The sequence below is a fragment of the Pipistrellus kuhlii genome, unplaced genomic scaffold, assembly GCF_014108245.1.
Source record: "Pipistrellus kuhlii isolate mPipKuh1 unplaced genomic scaffold, mPipKuh1.p scaffold_m20_p_17, whole genome shotgun sequence".
Lineage (NCBI taxonomy): Eukaryota > Metazoa > Chordata > Mammalia > Chiroptera > Vespertilionidae > Pipistrellus > Pipistrellus kuhlii.
The window spans coordinates 22,056,154-22,065,132 of NW_023425482.1; the positions used below are offsets into that span (position 1 = coordinate 22,056,154).

Sequence of the window (8,979 nt, forward strand, 5' to 3'; positions counted from 1 at the left end):
TCCCCCTGTCCAGTTCCTCCTTCAGGACACCTGCTCAGGTGTGGGAGGCAGAGCCAGAGGACACTCAGGATCCTACAAGTGGTCCCACCTTGCTCTTCTGTGGGATGTGGTCCGCCACCCCATCACTGCCTCCTGTGGCTGAGCAATTCCTTCCCCAGACCGCTCTGCCCCTGCTGTCCCCCCTACTTGTGCTGTTTCCCCCTCCCTTTCATCAGTGACCTTAGGACTCACTTTTCGAGGACAGCCTCCTGCACCAACCTCTGCCTGTCTCCACGTGGGGCCCTCCGATAGTCCATGATTATATCTCTACAGAGCGTGGCCACCCAGCTACTATTTTTAGCATCTCACATGAGGTCAAGGAGGCGTCTCTCTCAGAGGAAGGCTGCTGGTGTCCTTTGTCACCCCAGTGTCCACTGTAGGGTCGGTGGAGACCAAGTGCTAAGAATAGAGGGATGGAAAGGATGGAAGGAGGAGAATGCAGGGTTTCACCCATCACCAGGAACAACGCCGTCACTGGTTGAGAGCAGTGGGTGAACAGGCTAAGCTTTGTGATTCCAGAGCAGGGGCATGGAGAGTGGCTTAACGATCTGTCATCTTAGTCTGCTGCTTAAATACTGGGGGTGAGTATGTGAACGTGTGTATGTATTGGGAAGGGGTTCCCTTGTCTTCCCAGCATGCCACAGGCTGGCACAGAGCCCCGCAGGAGGGTACAGCCTGGCTAGGCTGCCGAGGAGACCTGGGCAACTGCTGCTGGGGTCCCCGGGCGACTCAGACCTGGGCAAGGCTGATAGGTTTTGTCATATTTTTGAATAATTGAAGAGCAACTTCCATTTGTGGGGATTTGCTCTGAAGGTCTCACAATGTCTTAGCGGTCAGGTGGGCTGCACGTGTGTGTGTGTGTGTGTGTGTGTGTGTGTGTGTGTGTTTAAAAGGAATTCCACAGCCTAGAACAGTGGTTGGCAAACTGCGGCTCATGAGACACATGGGCTCTTTGGCCCCTTGAGTGTGGCTCTTCCACAAAATACTATGGCCTGGGCGAGTCTATTTTGAAGAAGTGGCATTAGAAGAAGTTGAAGTTTAAAAAATGTGGCTCTCAAAAGAAATTGTACTGTTGATATTTGGCTCTGTTGACCAATGAGTTTTCCGACCACTGGCCTAGAACTTCAAGTTTACACCTTAAGTAATGGAGTTCCATGCACGGCATCTCGGTTATAACACCATTGACCAAAGCTCTGCCTTCCGGGCAGCCTGGGGTGATGTGCTCCTGGAGGCCAGCACTTTCCCGGATGGGAACATTGAGACAGGGGCCACCCAGGCAGAGTCCCTTCTCTGAGCCCCACCCTGTGCTTTCCCAGAGAAGAACTGAAGGTGTCAGACTTGCCTGGTGTAGGGGTTTGGGATGGGGTCGTGTGACCCCAGGCCTTTCCTTCCTCCCTATAACTTGGCGAACAGCAATGGGCTGGTTTCTGTCCCAGCAGAAGTGGTTGATGGACAGGAGCTGGAACACACCAACCCCAGAAGCCCCCAGGGTGGTTCCTGGGGCCGAGTTCTTCCCTTTCTGAACCCAAATTAAAAACATGAGCGGGATCGAGAAAGTATGCAAAGGAATGAACAGTCCCCAATGTCATGATGTGCAGAATTTACACGTAAAATTATGCTGTTAGGTATGGCTTGTGGGTTTTTTTTGCTTTAAAAAAAAATAGCTGATAGGAAGAACAGGAGCTAAATACATAGGGCTAGGATGAGCTATTTTTTTTCTCAGCTTCCAATCTTTCCTCTTGATCAAGGAAATGTTGATATTTTTGAAAAGAGGCTTGTGCTCAGAGCTGAGGGATTTGTGACAGAATTCCAGCTTGGTCTCTCCCTGTGTGCTTCTATAAGTATGTGATGTGTGCATGAAGAACCTATCACCATTTCAGTTGGAGAAGGGGTTTGAGGTGGGGAATTCTTGGTGCACGGAGCAGCTATTATATATTTTAATTGTGGCCAGGATGGAACTCTGACGGAATGGGTGAGTGCAGTCGAAACACGATTCTATGAGGGCTGTGATATTTTTTTTTTTTTTTCCCTTCAAGAATGACTTCCTTTGTGGGGCAATAGGAAGCCTTCAGAAAGCTATCATTTCTGGCGTGGCTGGTGTGTCAGCGCCAGAATGAACCTGCATTCGGTCATTTAGACAGTGTTTCCCAAACTTCTCTCATGATGAGAATCACCTCGTGCTCTAAGCTTAGAGCACTAGTTAAGTATACAATTTTACCTATGTTCCCAAAAATTCTAGTTTAGCACTTCTTAGTTGGGATTCAGGAATCTGTATTTTAACAACTCCACCAGGTGATTCTCATCATGAGAGAAGTTTGGAAAACACTGATTTAAAGTAATCTTGTTTTCCCTGTTAATTAACAGGATTCTCCGTGTTCGACAATAAAATAAGGCACAGGAACAGGGAGGCAGATTTCCCTTTTATTTGAGAGAGCCAGGTCTCCCGCATTTCCATTTGAAGCCACCGCCATTATGGGCAGAGAAGGCTAGCAGACAGGGGTGGATGAGCTTCTCTGGGCTGACATGTCCCCTAGGCATCTAGTTGTGGTGTTCACAGGAATCGTCTGAAGATCTCCTTAAAATACAGTGGAACCTAGTTTCTCGAATGGCTCCTGTCTCAAATAATTCACTTCTCAACCTGACAGCCCTTTCATGCTGATGCCTCTCTCAGGTGACAGGAGAGGATGCATGAATAGGACTCGGTTTACCACTGTTAACATCTCAGGATAGTGTACTGTGAATATTTGTTTTTCTCTGGTTATAATTGTTCTTAAAGTGTTGATGTATAAATTAAACAGTACATTAGACATGTACTGTATAGAATAAGGTTAAAACAGTCATTTGGGGATTTGGAATGGATGAATTCAGCTTACATTATTACTAATGGGAAAAGGTGATTCGGTTTTCAAACAGCCTTCCTGAACTAATGACGTTTGGGAAACGAGGTTCCACTGCACAGGAGCTGGTCCAGAGGTCTGGGATGAGTCCCGAGAACCTGCCTTTGTAACAGCCTCTCAGAGGAACCCCTCTGGAACTTGAGAATGAGGTGGCAGTTGCTGGAAAGTGTGGGGAACATTAGGAAATGCTGTAAATCCCGCAGGCCACTTACCTAGACATGCAAGCACAGCAACCCGATTCAAGGATCTCTTGATGGTCGATCTTATGGGCGCAAATACCAATGACAGATTCGTCCTGAAGATACCACTCCTAGGGGTAAACAGATGTTCCAGGGATTATGTCACCTGGCCAGGTTATGTAAAAATGACTGCAATAATTAGGTTTGTGCCTTCAGTTTCTTTGATATTGGTGTAAACGCTCTTGGCATACACAGCCCAAGCTACTTTAGGCTCTACTACAGGATGAAGAAAGTGCTGTCTGGTTTGGGCTTTTGTTCTTATTAACATGCCCAGTGGGACTTCTTACAGAGGGTTGATGTGTCAAAAACATGGTCCAAAATGAACCACGAGGAAACAAATGTAAGTACCCTTCCCAATACATTCGATTTTAAACCAAGGAATGTGCACATAACAAACAAGAGACAGGAAGTGGGTTGTCACTCACTTGTTCTGTAGTCCTAGGTGGAGCTTTTCTCTCCATCCCTCATCTAATTCATCATCCCAGGTTGCTGGCAGCGTCCTGAAGGCTGAACGGGAAAATTCTAGGAGGTAAAATAATGCTGTTTAGAGAACCATACACCCCTTTTCTGAGAAGGACTCCTTGTATCCCTATCCCTGTCAAGGAGACAGCCAGGCCAGGCCTGTGCCAAATGATTCTGCCCTCCAGGATCACAGCTGATTGTCCAGAATACAGACACAGAGTCTGATTGTTCTCTGGAGAGAGGCACTCAAAGAGCCTCCATCTGGAATGGTGCTCTGCAATGGGACTTCTAGAGCATCAACTGCCCAGTAGCATCGCCACATGTGGCCAGTGCGACTGAGGGACTTAAGGACATTGGGCAGCATTGCTTTAGAGTAGTTTTATGGCCTTGGGCATCTAGGGAAATCCCAAGAGCCTCTTATCTCCTTTGCCTAGTTTTGGCTGTTCAACTGTCAGGTCAATTTCGTGAGACACCCCAGGGGCTCTTTAATAGATGCCCCATTTTTTTCCACTAGGCCCATGGTCGGCAAACTGTGCCTCGTGAGCCACATGCGGCTCTTTGGCCCCTGGAGTGTGGCTCTTCCACAAAATACCATGTCCTGGGAGAGTCTGTTTTGAAAAAGTGTTTGTGTGTGTGTGTGTGTTTTTTTTTAATATATTTTATTGATTTTTTTACAGAGAGGAAGAGAGAGTTAGAAACATCGACCAGCTGCCTCCTGCACACCCTCCACCGGGGATGTGTCTGCAACCAAGGTACATGCCCTTGACCGGAATCGAACCTGGGATCCTTGAACCCGCAGGCTGACGCTCTATCCACTGATCCATACCGGCTTCGGCTTGAAAAGGTTTTAAAAATTTGGCTCTCAAAAGAAATTTTAATCGTTGTACTGTTGATATTTGGCTCTGCTGACTAATGAGTTTGCCGACCACTGTACTAGGCAAAGGAGACTTAAGACAGCTCTTAAGAACTTTACTATTCTTTGGTGGAGGGATGGAGGGGTATCTGTCCATTACAGTGAGCCACACAGAGGTGAAGATGTTGGGCCTCTTATTGCCCACCTAGTACCCTGAGCAAATTACCTTACCAAGTCCCAGGCAACCCAGTTTGAAATATGAAAGAATCCGTGGCAGGGTGAAGGTGACTTATTTATGGGACAGTTCCATGACACTCATGGAGCATCAGCCTGGGGAGCTGGAAATCTGAGCTCATGGTCTACCTTTAGTCTGGGTGAGAATACATTGTCTCTGAGTCTCAATAACTGTCTAATTATAAGAAGGCTTTAAAAGTAAATCACAGAATATCGTCCCACTACTAGTGGTCAGCAAACATGAGTTTGCCGACCACCGGGATAGGGGCTTAATCACAAGGAACAACAACCTTTAATTATTGGAATCAAGAGTCTAGGTCAGTGGTCGGCAAACACATTAGTCAACAGAGTGGCAAACTGCGGCTCGCCAGCTGCAAGTGGCTCACAAGCCGCAGTTTGCCGACCACAATAATCTATAAGCACTGAGGGCCTTCCCACTGTGGAATGTACTCTTGTTGCAGGTGGACACAGGGGTGGGCAAAAGTAGGTCTACAGTTCTTCATATGGTAATTTATCGTAAAAATAATTAATAATGACAAGAATAAACTTTTGCATCCTTGCTACTGTAAACCTACTTTTGCCCACTCCTGTAGGATAAAAATCAATGTGTTTCCTCAGATCTGGTCTAGAGGGCTGATGGGCGCTTCATCTTGAAGCTGGCCCAGATTTGGGTGTACAGGTGCTCATTCCTTTGAAAGTGTCCTCGCTTGACATTGGTGGGCACAGTCTCATCAGCCATCTTGAACCAATAAAATGAACTGGAACTTTCCAGTTCAAACACTGTAACCATTATCACATCATAGTCTTACCTCCTTCCTAAGGAGCTTGCAAGGTGGATGTCCTTGTCTCGCCGTCATTGTCATCAACATGTCCTTACTCTTTGCAGGTGGGGATAGCGGAAGCCAGCTGATGCGAATCCTACTAAGAAGAGACAGAATACACAACCAGGTCTTCCAAGTCTAACCCTTGTAGACAACGTCTGCTTTAAAAGTGTGTGGACACAGTTGAAATAACATATGTTTGGAGAAAAAAATGTGAAGCAAATTAAAGATTGCATTTTAAGAGATGAGAAAGGCAAGATTGTCATTTGAGTGTGGGGGGTTGTGTGCTGGGGTAATGCCTGCAGGATAAAAAATAGACTAACAGTTACAGCAGAATCTGGAGCAGGCCTTCCCGTAAGCAGTTTTAACTGTTGTTCTGTGTAACTAGAGCCAATTCTTTTGCCACCAACACGTTCTGTTGTTCTCACAACGGCCCAATGTGGTCCATACTTCAGTTCTCAGTTTTAATACGAAGATGGTTTGCCACAGAAAGGTCAAATGACTTGCCTAAGACCGCAGAAGTGAAAGTTGGCCAAACTTCTCACCTGAGATCAGAGCTCAAGTTATGAGATTGTGACTCTTTAATAAACATTCACCTGAATGTTTACCTGGATGTTTGTTAAAACTTCTTTATTTCACTGGTGCCACCTAAAGAGAAGGAGCCCTGGGTAGGTCACAGGATGTCAAAGCTTCACTGTGATGGTGGCAACGTCACAGGCCCAAAGGGAGGTAGGCCCCAAAGATAACATCAGATAGCAAATGTCTGGAAGAAGCTGGCAACGCTTAAATGCCATGGCTTTCCTAACTGGGGCGGATAATTGCTCTCCCACTCGCTCCATCGTATCTGATAAAAGGTGCCTTATTTATCTTCGTACTACATGACCAAGCTCAGAGCCAGACACAGTGGAATCTGTGGGGCACATGAATCATTCTGAGTCCTAATATTGCTAACAGATAAGCACACACACACACACTGTTCTCCTGTGAAGCCCTACTTAGATATTACACGTGAATGCAGGGGAACAAGCATTACATTATCTCACTAAAGGTTACAGAATCACTGTCCCTTGAGCTGGGTGGCTAAGGAAGAGCCTGTATTTTGACCAAAATGACATTCCCATCACAAGGTTGGATATACCGGCGGCCTCATGGGAATTTTTAGTGCAGGCCACACCAGGTGACCGGATGGGACACCCACGTGGAAGATGCATGTGGGGGACTCTGAGGTCAAGCACATCTGAAGGTACCACTCAGCAGCAGGCTATCTTGGGAGAAGGGTGGTAGACTTTCTAGATAAATGATGATGTTGCTGATATCCCAGTGCTGGGATGACTCAAAAGGCTTAGGTCCTCCTGATGTACCTAACCTCCTGACCTACTGTGTGGCCTACAAAGGATGGTTGTACTGGGGCCTTTCTACCAAGGTCAAGGGCTGAGCTCACATGGCTCTTGTTACAACTCAGATACCCTCAAGAGGAAGAGGCAGTCAAAATGGGGGGGGGGGGGTTGACCAGGCATGTGGAGGACTGAAATGATGGCACATAAGCAAGGACCGGGAGACGCTGTGATGGCTGAGGGGACAGATGCTCATGGGAAGGGAGAGAATTGTTTTTAGATGCCAGTAGGCCTGATGATTCGATGATAATCCAAGTGTTCAGTGCGATACATAATTTTATAGAATGGATACATGGGGTGACAGTTTACCTAGACCTGTGGCTGGCAAACTGCGGCTCTCAAACCACATGTGGCTCTTTGGCCCCTTGAGTGTGGCTCTTCCACAAAATACCATGGCCTGGGCAAATCTATTTTGAAGAAGTGGCATTAGAAGAAGTTTAAAAAGTTTGGCTCTCCAAAGAAATTTCAATCGTTGTACTGTTGATATTTGACTCTGTTGGCTAATGAGCTTGCCGACCACTGACCTAGGCTGAGAGTGCCCTGGGGACAAGGGGCCACATCTTTCATAACCTCTGTGTGTGACTCTGGGTCAACCATCCAGTAGCAACCACTGTTGGTTGACATGAACTGAACAAAGTTACTAACCTTATCAGATGAGGGACCTTTAGCGGCCTGCCCTTTGCCGCTCTGTTGACTAATGAGTTTGCCGACCACTGTATAAGGCATTACCCTTATCCAGAAGTATTGGCTTCAGATTAAAGACATTAGTACATTAGTAAAATGTTTTTTAAGTGTTTTTCCCTAAGGCAGTGGTCGGCAAACTCAGTCAACAGAGCCGCAGTTTGCCTACTACTACTTTGAGGAATCAGAATAGTCTGAGAAGTGTAAGGGCTTCTGGGGTTGGTTTTAAGTTCTGTCACTAGTTATTATCAGAGTCCGGGATAGTCACCTGTCAGGTGATCTGTCCATGTGAGAGACGCCACAGTGATGTAAATAATGATAACTAATGGACATGTCATAATGTATGTCATTTACTGTCTATCAGTCCTTGCAGCTGAAGTGGGTTTGGGGTCTGAAGGGCAAACCCCTGAAGCGGGAGGAGAGGATTAGCTGGACAGGGGCAACCAGGTTCTTGATTCAACACATACCTTTGTAACCACTGGATTCTAATGTTGCCAACATTGAATCATCGAATGTCTTTCCCCCAGAACCTATCTGGCTGCCCTGCCAAGGTCTCTTTGGGCATCTTTAGCTGAGTCTGGTGGGTCAGAGCACTTCCACCTCTACCAGCTAGACCAGTGGTCGGCAAACTGTGTCTCTCTAGCCACATGCGGCTTGCTGTTCTACTGATTAATGAGTTTGCCCACCATTGAACTAGATGTATTCATTATCATTTCCCTATTATCAGGTGTTACTCTGCCCTTAAGAGTTTGACAGATAACTCCTTACCTTGCATGCATATATCCATCGATCCATCTTGCTCTTTCTCAATCCTTAAAGGTGCACTGCAGGGCTTCTGGTGAGCTATGTGAACTTACAGGTGACCATGGCCAAGTCGGGGAACCTGTGTAAAAGGAGGGATCTGTTGAGTTTTCTAACGTATCATGGACATAGTGTGCATCAGGCAGGACAAAGAAAATGACCCATTTCCCAATTCCGGGGAACTTTGGATCTAGATTTGGAGGTTCACACAAGTGAGAATGCACATATACAACCAAGATCACGTGACTGGCTGACGTTGGCTGTGCTGACAGCAAAGAGGCAGCAGTGTGTTCTAAGAGTCAGGAGCGGGGAACCCAGGGAAGAGTTCCTGGAAACACGGGGCAGAAAGCTGGGTTTTTATGTTTGAAAAAGAATGAAACTGATGGGGACACGCCAGGCAGAAGGGCTGCCCAGCAATGGAGGGCAAGGAGGATTGTGCATCAAACCCTAAATCCTCAACAAAGTGTTCTGTCTCACATGGGTGAGTTGTGAGGCCAGATCCTGGACATCATTTTCAAAAAAAATATATTTTATTGATTTTTTACAAAGAGGAAGAGA

General features: G+C 46.5%; 1 long non-coding RNA gene across 1 annotated transcript; it reads right to left on the bottom strand.

The window, feature by feature from the left end:
- Window positions 1-3,141: 3,141 nt before the first annotated feature.
- LOC123652508 lies at window positions 3,142-5,794 on the bottom strand. Its single transcript, XR_006741891.1, has 3 exons — window positions 5,534-5,794; window positions 3,601-3,697; window positions 3,142-3,246 (listed from the first exon to the last, which is right to left on the bottom strand). It is a non-coding gene; the product is annotated as an uncharacterized LOC123652508 (long non-coding RNA).
- Between the last annotated feature and the right edge of the window lie 3,185 nt (window positions 5,795-8,979).